This window comes from Mastomys coucha, unplaced genomic scaffold, assembly GCF_008632895.1.
Source record: "Mastomys coucha isolate ucsf_1 unplaced genomic scaffold, UCSF_Mcou_1 pScaffold21, whole genome shotgun sequence".
NCBI lineage: Eukaryota > Metazoa > Chordata > Mammalia > Rodentia > Muridae > Mastomys > Mastomys coucha.
The window spans coordinates 161,202,385-161,210,589 of record NW_022196904.1 but is presented as its reverse complement, the minus strand read 5'-3'; positions in this window follow the sequence as shown (position 1 = coordinate 161,210,589).

The window sequence follows — 8,205 nt, the reverse complement described above, 5'->3', positions numbered from 1 at the left end:
AGGCGGGACAGCATAAAGCGTTCTGCGGCTCTGATCTCTCGCTCCCTTTCGCTTTCGATTCTGGAGAGACGGCTAATGCTCATCCGGATGATACCTCTCTTCCCCATAGCGAGCTGCTTCTCCCTCCAAGTCCTCCTCCTCGGAGGGGCTCAAATCCTCAGAGCTATCAGGCTCGAGGGGCTTCCGTCTCGAAGCTCCATCCCTTTCTCTACTTTTCTCTCCCAGGGCATCCTTTCCCTTATCTCTCGCTTCTGCAGGTCGAGTGGAAGGGCCTGTATTCTTGGGTATACCCTTTTTTCTCTTCTTTCTCTCCCTTTTCTTCTGGCTAGCCTCCACTCTCCCATTTTTCTCTCCCTTTTATTCTGGCTAGCCCCCACTCTCCCCTCTGTTTCTGACATGCTATCTTGTAACTCCTCAAGTGCCCTCTGTCCCGACGCTACAGAGGCACAGAATTTCTCATCCTCCAGGCAAGAATGTATCGAATGCCAAATAGACATCGTAACAAGCGCCACTAGCATGATTACTGTGGCTTTGGCCACGCTCTCTAACCTTGAGGAAGGGTTGGAGGAGTTAAAATCAAGCAGCATGCCTCTCAGAGCTTACCTTGTCCTGCAGTTCTGAACCCTCTCTGTGAGCGTCCTGAGCGTCCTGAGCGTCCAGGGTTTCGGCACCAGCTGTGGCCCGTGCAGTCGCCTCGCCAACAAGAAGAAGACACGCGGACACTAGGATTCTTCTGCAGCGACGTTTACTGCCCTCTTCCAGAGGGAAAAAAGGGCCGAGCCAATAATCAGCACTGCTTATATACACCACAGTGCGGCGTGTCTGCCCACAGCGTGGCATGTCTGCCTATGATTGGCTGTTCGCTCATTACCCCATGTGACGCCCCGGGATGGGCCGTGACTTGGCGTCTTTTCATTCTACGCACATGCGCAAACAGTTGTTTACCAGGAGTTACAGCGGAAGTAGGCGCCATCTTGTCATGGCGAATGCCTCTCCTGCTCGACCGTTCTCCACACAAAAGGTTCTGAGTCTCAAGAAGTTTTTTCCCCTCTCCAGGCCTCCACCTGTTTCGTCCGCCTTGACCAGCAAGAAAGACGCAACCCGAGCTCTTCATTTTAGCAGTTTATTCAGGAACATTGTAACAGTCTTCTTCCTCCTGCTTCTCCCTCCTCCTTTTCCTGCCTTCTTCTCCTGCCTTCTGGCTCTCCCTCCGCCATTAAGTACTCCCAAGCTTAGCCAATCCCAATGGGCCATGTGGCAAAAGCGGATAGTTCACCAAATGCGGAAGCAACCAATGCCAGCAAGCTTAGCCAAATGAGGGCTTGTTTATGAGACTGCTCACTCTCGGAACGGCTCTCCACAAGCATTGGCATCTTCTTTTGAAAGGTAGGATGGTTAAATGTCTAATCTAAAGATTCCAAAGGAAATAAATACCTGGTTAAAGTCAAACACAGCACAATAAAATGGTAAATCAACCTAGAGTCACCTAGTCTCATGGTTGAACTACCCTACAACCAACTAGAGAGATCAGCAGATAGGCCAGTGATGAGAAGTACACAGACGGACGTGTAAGTCAGCCATGGACCTTCATCCTGAAAGCCCTGCTCTTCTACCCGGTTAGGATGTAGCTCTGTGAGACACAGTGATTCATGCAATGGTCAGCTTTCTCACAGGCCCACTGGCATTTGCATTTGGTACTGACAGTGTAATTCAACATTTCCTAAGGAGCAAGAACAGCAGTTGTCTTTGTGTCAAGTGCTACTTCTCTTCATAGTGCACAAAGCTCCTTCTCTTCCTCTTCTATCTCTCCACCACATACTTACTCACTTCCTACCATGGTATTGTCCCTGCATTTCCTGCCAGACCCTTTAGTAAGATACTTTAATCAGCTTGGAGGATAACAATGATGAAGAAAAGTGAGATAAAAACAAATTAGCTACTTGTTAACTCAGGCTGTCCTAACAAAGGGCCACAAATAGTAGGAATATATTATTTCTGAAGTTCAAAGTCCATAATCAACAAAGTGTCAGCAGGGCCATGCTCTCAGAAGATCCATGGCCTCTTCACACCCTTTTAACACTTCAGGAACTCCTTAGCCTGGGACAGCAACACTCCAATCTCTGCCCCTGTCTTCATGTGATATTCAATCCATGTCTCTCAAACTGAGGATGATTTTGTTTCAGTATCCCTACTATTCAACATTTAAGACTGAATCCATACAATACTTCTCCCATAAGTCTCTCCCCATGGTGGACTTCATGGATTTCTGAAGATCTAAAGAGACACATCCCTGTAGGAATTCATGAAGTGGAAAATTCTGACTTCTTTGGAAACTCGGTTATGTTATGTATTGTTTTCCTGGAAACTGTTTTATAAGAGGATATTTTTGCTGAAGCAGACACATGGGAACATGTGTTTCTGGAAACAGCCTGGAAAAGGGGTGTGTGGTATTTTGTTAGAGTGGATGCTTGAGAAAACCAGTGATGTTTAGAAAAGGTATAAATATGACCCATAAGATAGTGGACAACACTGCATGATATTGGTCCACCTTGCCACTCTTTGCTGGTCATCATTTGCTGTGACTTCCAGAGAGGAATGTCAAAGAGCTTCTGGTGGTGTTCTGGCAGAGCCTTGGGGTTTCTTCTGGATAGACCTACAATTGCTGATTCCTGAATGGTATTTGTGAGTGGATTGAGCTGCCACTACTGATTAGTATTAACTAAAATTCTGATACTCTTATTAAAAGGAGATTTTGAAAAATACAAGCCTACAGGTTTATTTACATCTGAGCATGTTGGACCCCAGCTGAAAATTCAAGTCTCAAGTCATCATTTCAGTGAGGATTCTATTATGAAACAAAAGACAAGCAGATCCTTGTTGTGGCATGAACTGGCAAGGTGCTCACCAATCCAATTCTCCTCCTGAGTACACAGTGTTTTCCAGTTTCCATTACAGTTCCTATGCGACTGGATCCTGACATGTGAGAACTCAGATGTCACATTTCCAGACCTAGAAACAAAATCCTCACCTTGAATTTCCATTTAGTATACCACATAGAAAAATTAACATTGTGGATTTTTGAATCCTAGCATTCATACAGCTCCAGGTCGAATCTCCAGCATCACTCACAAAGGCAAAAAAAAGTTAACATAAGGATTTGCTGGTTTTGATAAGAAGTTAGGACATGCTTTCTCTGTTTCCTTAGATTCAAACCCTTGGTCTCATCCCAAGTGCTGCAAGAGATCACTAGATGCATATCTCTTGTGGATCTCCTGTGGATACCACAGACCATCTCCTCTTATTCCCCCATCACAGTATTCCAGCCCCCAACTCCAGCAGCCACCCCCTGGTAACCCAAGGACTTCTCCTGCCACAACAACAAGTAGGCTGAAGATACACCATACTTATCCTATTGCTCCTAAGATTCACACCCTCTAGTCTCATCCCAAGATTTGTATCAGAAAACATGCTAAGGTCTCCCTCTCCTCTCTGATCCTATCCCCCAGAGGATCACAAAGACCTTCCCCTTCAACCTTCCTTTCCCCAATTTATCTCAGTATCTCAGCCTCCAACACCAACAAGCATTCTCTGTGAACACACCAGCTCAGCCAGCCAGGGAAACAGGCAACACACAGCCACCACACTCCAAAAGTCCAGATATGAAACAGAAACCAAGAAATAAAACATCTACCCAACAAAGACAAATCTGGAAAGGAATCAGCACCTAGAAATATAATCATCTGAAAGTTAGATGCCCAGACACCAATGTAAAAACACAATAACAACCAGAGCAATCAATGTGTCTCCACTAGAGCCCAGCTACCCTACCACTGCAGGCCCTGAATAATCTAACATAACTGAAGCACAAGAGAAAGACCTTAAAACCTCCTATATGAAGATAGTAGATGTCCTTAAAGAGGAATTGACTAAATCTCTTAAAGAAATCCAGAATAACACAAACAAGCAAAAAAAGAGGGAATGAATCAATTCAGGAAAACATGAACAAACAGTTGAAAGAAACAAATAAAACTGCTCAAGATCTGAAAATGGAACTAGAGTTAATAACAAAAACACAAACTGAGGAAATTCTGAGAATGCAAAATTTAGGAATTCATAAAGGATCTACAGCAGCAATTTCCACAAACAGAATTCAATAGACAGAGGAGAAAGTTTTAGATATTGAAGATAATAGAAGAAATGGATACAACAGGCAAAGAAAATTTTAAATCCAAAGCACTCCTGACACAAAACATCCATGAAATCTGAGACAGTATGAAAAGATCTAAACACTAGAATAATAGGGATAGTGGAAATAGAAAAAAATCAGATCAAAGGCCAAGGAAATTTCACCAACAATATCATAGGAAAAATTTTTAACCTCAAGAAGGAGATGACTATAGAAGTAAAGAAGCATACAGAACTCAAATATATTAGACTAGAAAAGGAAATCCCCATGCCACATAATGACCAAAATATTAAACATACAGAACAAAGAAATAATATTAAAAGCTGTAAAGGGAAAAGGCTACGTACCATATAAAGGAAGACTTACTAGAATTACGTCTGACTTTTCAATGGACATTCTAAAAGCCAGAAGGACCTGGACAGAAGTGCTGCAGACTCTGAAACTAGAGATGCCAGCCCAGACTACTATACCCAGCAAAACTTTCAATCACCTGAGGTAGATGAAGAAAATAATATATTTCATGATAAAATCAAATTAAGCAATATCTCCAGTCCTGTGGAAGGTGATAGAAGGATAGGTGATAAAAGCCTCCAACCTATGGAGGCTAACTCAACTCATGAAAACCAAAAATAAATTATCTCAGCCCAGCAAAATCAAAAGAAAGGAAACACACATACATACCAAAAACAAAACAGAAAAATAACAGAAATTAATAATTATTGGCCATTGATATCTGTCAATATCAACGGTTCTCAATTCCCTAATAAAAAGGCACAGACTAACAGAATGAATGCAAAAACAGGATCCATCCTTCTGCTGCATGCAAAAACACTTCAATATCAAGGATAGACATCACCTCAGGGTAAAAGGTGGGAAACATTTTTTTTAAGCACCTAAGAACTAAGCTGGGGTAGCAATTTTTTTATTAATCATTTTATTCACTTACATTTCAAATGATATCCCCCTTCCTGGTTACTCCTCCACCATGTCCCTGTTCCATTCCCCTTGTCCTCCCTCCCCTTTGCCTCTATGAGGGTGCTCCTCCACTCACTCACCCACTCCTGCCTTACCATTCTAGCATCTCCCTAACCTGGGGCATCAAGCCTCCCTCTCCTCCCATTCATGTCAGATAAGACCATCCTAAGCTACACATGTATCTGGAGTCCTGGATCCCTCCATGTACACTCTTTTTTTTTAATTAATTAGTTAATTAAATATATATATATATATATATATATATATATATATATATATACATTGTAGCTGTCTTCAGACACTCCAGAAGAAGTCGTCAGATCTTGTTATGGATGGTTGTGAGCAACCATGTGGTTGCTGGGTATTGAACTCAGGACCTCTGGGAGAGCAGTCAGTGCTCTTAACCACTGAGCCATCTCTCCAGCCCTCCATGTATACTCTTCAGTTGGTGGTTTAGTCCCTGTGGGGTAGCAATTTTAATATCTAATAAAGTATACTTCAAACCAAATATAATCAAAAGGGATAAGGGTGGACACCACATAGTCATTAAAGAAACATCCACCAAGACAACATTTTAATTCTTAACATATATGTTCCAAACATAAGGGCACTCATTTGTAAAAAGAACCACTACTACAGCCTAAATCACATATGATACACACTGATAGAGGGAGACTTCAGGGTCCTATACTCACAAATAAACAGGTCATCCAGACAAACTAACAGAGAAATACTAGTGCTAACAGACATTACAAGCCAAATGGACCTAACTGATATCTACAGAGAATTTCGCTTAAACACACAAAAAATATACCTTCTTCTCAGCACCTCATAGAACTTTCTCCAAAATTGACCATATACTCAGACACAAAGCAAGTCGTAACAGATGTAAGAAGATGGAAATAGCTCCCTACAGCCTACCAAACCACCATGGATTGAAGCTGGATAACAAGAACAGAAACAACAGAAAGCTTAAAAACTCAAGGAAACTGAACAAGTCTCTACTGAATGAAAAATAGGCCAATACAGAAATAAATAAAGAAATTCAAAGGCTTTCTAGAGTTCAGTGAATGCATAGCATACCCAGACTTATGGGAAACAGTGAAAGCACTGGTAAGAGGAAAGTTCATAGCACTAAATGCTTATATGTGGTAGCCCTGCTGTGTTCACGGAAGAATTCCAACCGACGCCAGATACGACAACTCGACTCAACTCACTAGGGGTTTGGAGCCTATGGAAATGAATCAGAACCAGATACCCGGCTCCCTAGGAAGCCGTGAACTTTGATCTCCGTTCCTGTCCTGGAATCCTTTGTATTAGCGTCTTAGCTTTGATTCTGCCGAATGTCTGTTCTCACCTAATCGCTAATTGCATACCTGTACTACATCTAGTATATATGCTCCCTTTTCACTGAAGTAAAGTTACGCCTTGATGAGAACCCTCTCCTGGTGTCGCCTCTCTTTCTCTGCCCATTTATTTTGCAGGTCCCCAAATTCCCGGTTCGTGGAACCCCACGGAAGTAGGAACGCTGCGGGCCGGCTTCCTACACTTATATAAAAAATTAAAAAGAGATCTTATAATAGCAACTTAACAGCACACCTGCAAGCTCTACAACAAAAAGAAGTACACTCAAAATGAGTAGAAAGTAAGAAATAATCAAGCTGAGGGCTAAAATTAATAAAAGAGAAAGATACAAGAATACAAAGAATTGATGAACACAGAGTTGGTTCTTTGAGAAAGTCAACATGATGGACAAACCTTTATCCAAACTAACTAAAAAATTGAGAAAGAATATCCAAGTTAGCCAAATCATAAATGAGAAGAGGGTATACAGCAGACACCCAGAGAATCCAGAGAGTCACTAATACACACTTTAAAAGCCTGCAGTCTGCCAAATTGGAAAATCTAAAAGAAATGGACAAATTTCTTAATTTATTTTTAAATACCACTTACCAAAGTTAAATCAAGATCAGATAATTTAAATAAACTTACAACCCCCAGGAAATAGAAGCAGTCATTAAAAGCCTCTCAATCAAAACAGAGCCCAGGGTCAGATGGTTTTAGCCCAGAATTCTACCAGACTTTCAAAGATGAGTTAACACCAACATTGCTCTAATTATTCCACAAAATAGAAACAGAAAGAACATTACCCAAATCATTTTAGAAGGCTGACACTTCAATCACATAAGGACTCAACAATGAAAGAGAATTACAGACCCATTTCCCTTCTGAATATAGATGTAGAAATACTCAATAAAATACTTGCAAGCTAAATCTAAGAACACATTAAAAATATCATCCACCATGATCAAATAGGCTACAAACAGACTGAAAGAAAAAAATGATCATCTTACTGGCTGCAGGAAAGACTTTTGACAAAATCCAATACCACTTCAGGATAATTGTCCCGGAGAGATTAAGGATATTATGCCTAAACAAAGTAAAGGCAATCTTCAGCAAACCTATAACCAACATCAAATTCAATCAAGAGAAACTCTAAGTAATTCCACTAAAATCTGGAATAAGACAAGATTGACCATTATCTTTATATCTACTCAATATAGTACTTGATGTTTTAGCTAGAGCAATAAGACAACTGAAGGAGGTACAAGGAAGTACAAGAGGGAAAAGAAGAAGTAAAAGTATCACTATTTGTAGACTATATCACGGTATATATAAACGACCCTAAAAAGTCCACCAGGGAATTCCTATAGTTGATAAACACTTTCAGTAAAGTGGCTGGATACAAGATAAACTAAAAAAAAAATTATTAACTTTCCTGTATACAAATGACCAATGGACTGAGAAAGAAATCACAGATACAACCCCTTTTATAATAGCCTCAAATAATGTAAAATATATTGGTAACTCTAACCAAGCATGAAAGACATTTATGATTAAAAAAAATACTTCAAGCCTTTGAAGAGAGAAATTGAAGATATCAGAAGATGAAAAATATCCTGTGCTCATGGATCAGTAGGATTAACATAGTGAAAATGACCATCCTGCCAAAAGCAATCTAGTGATTCAATGCAGTCCCCATC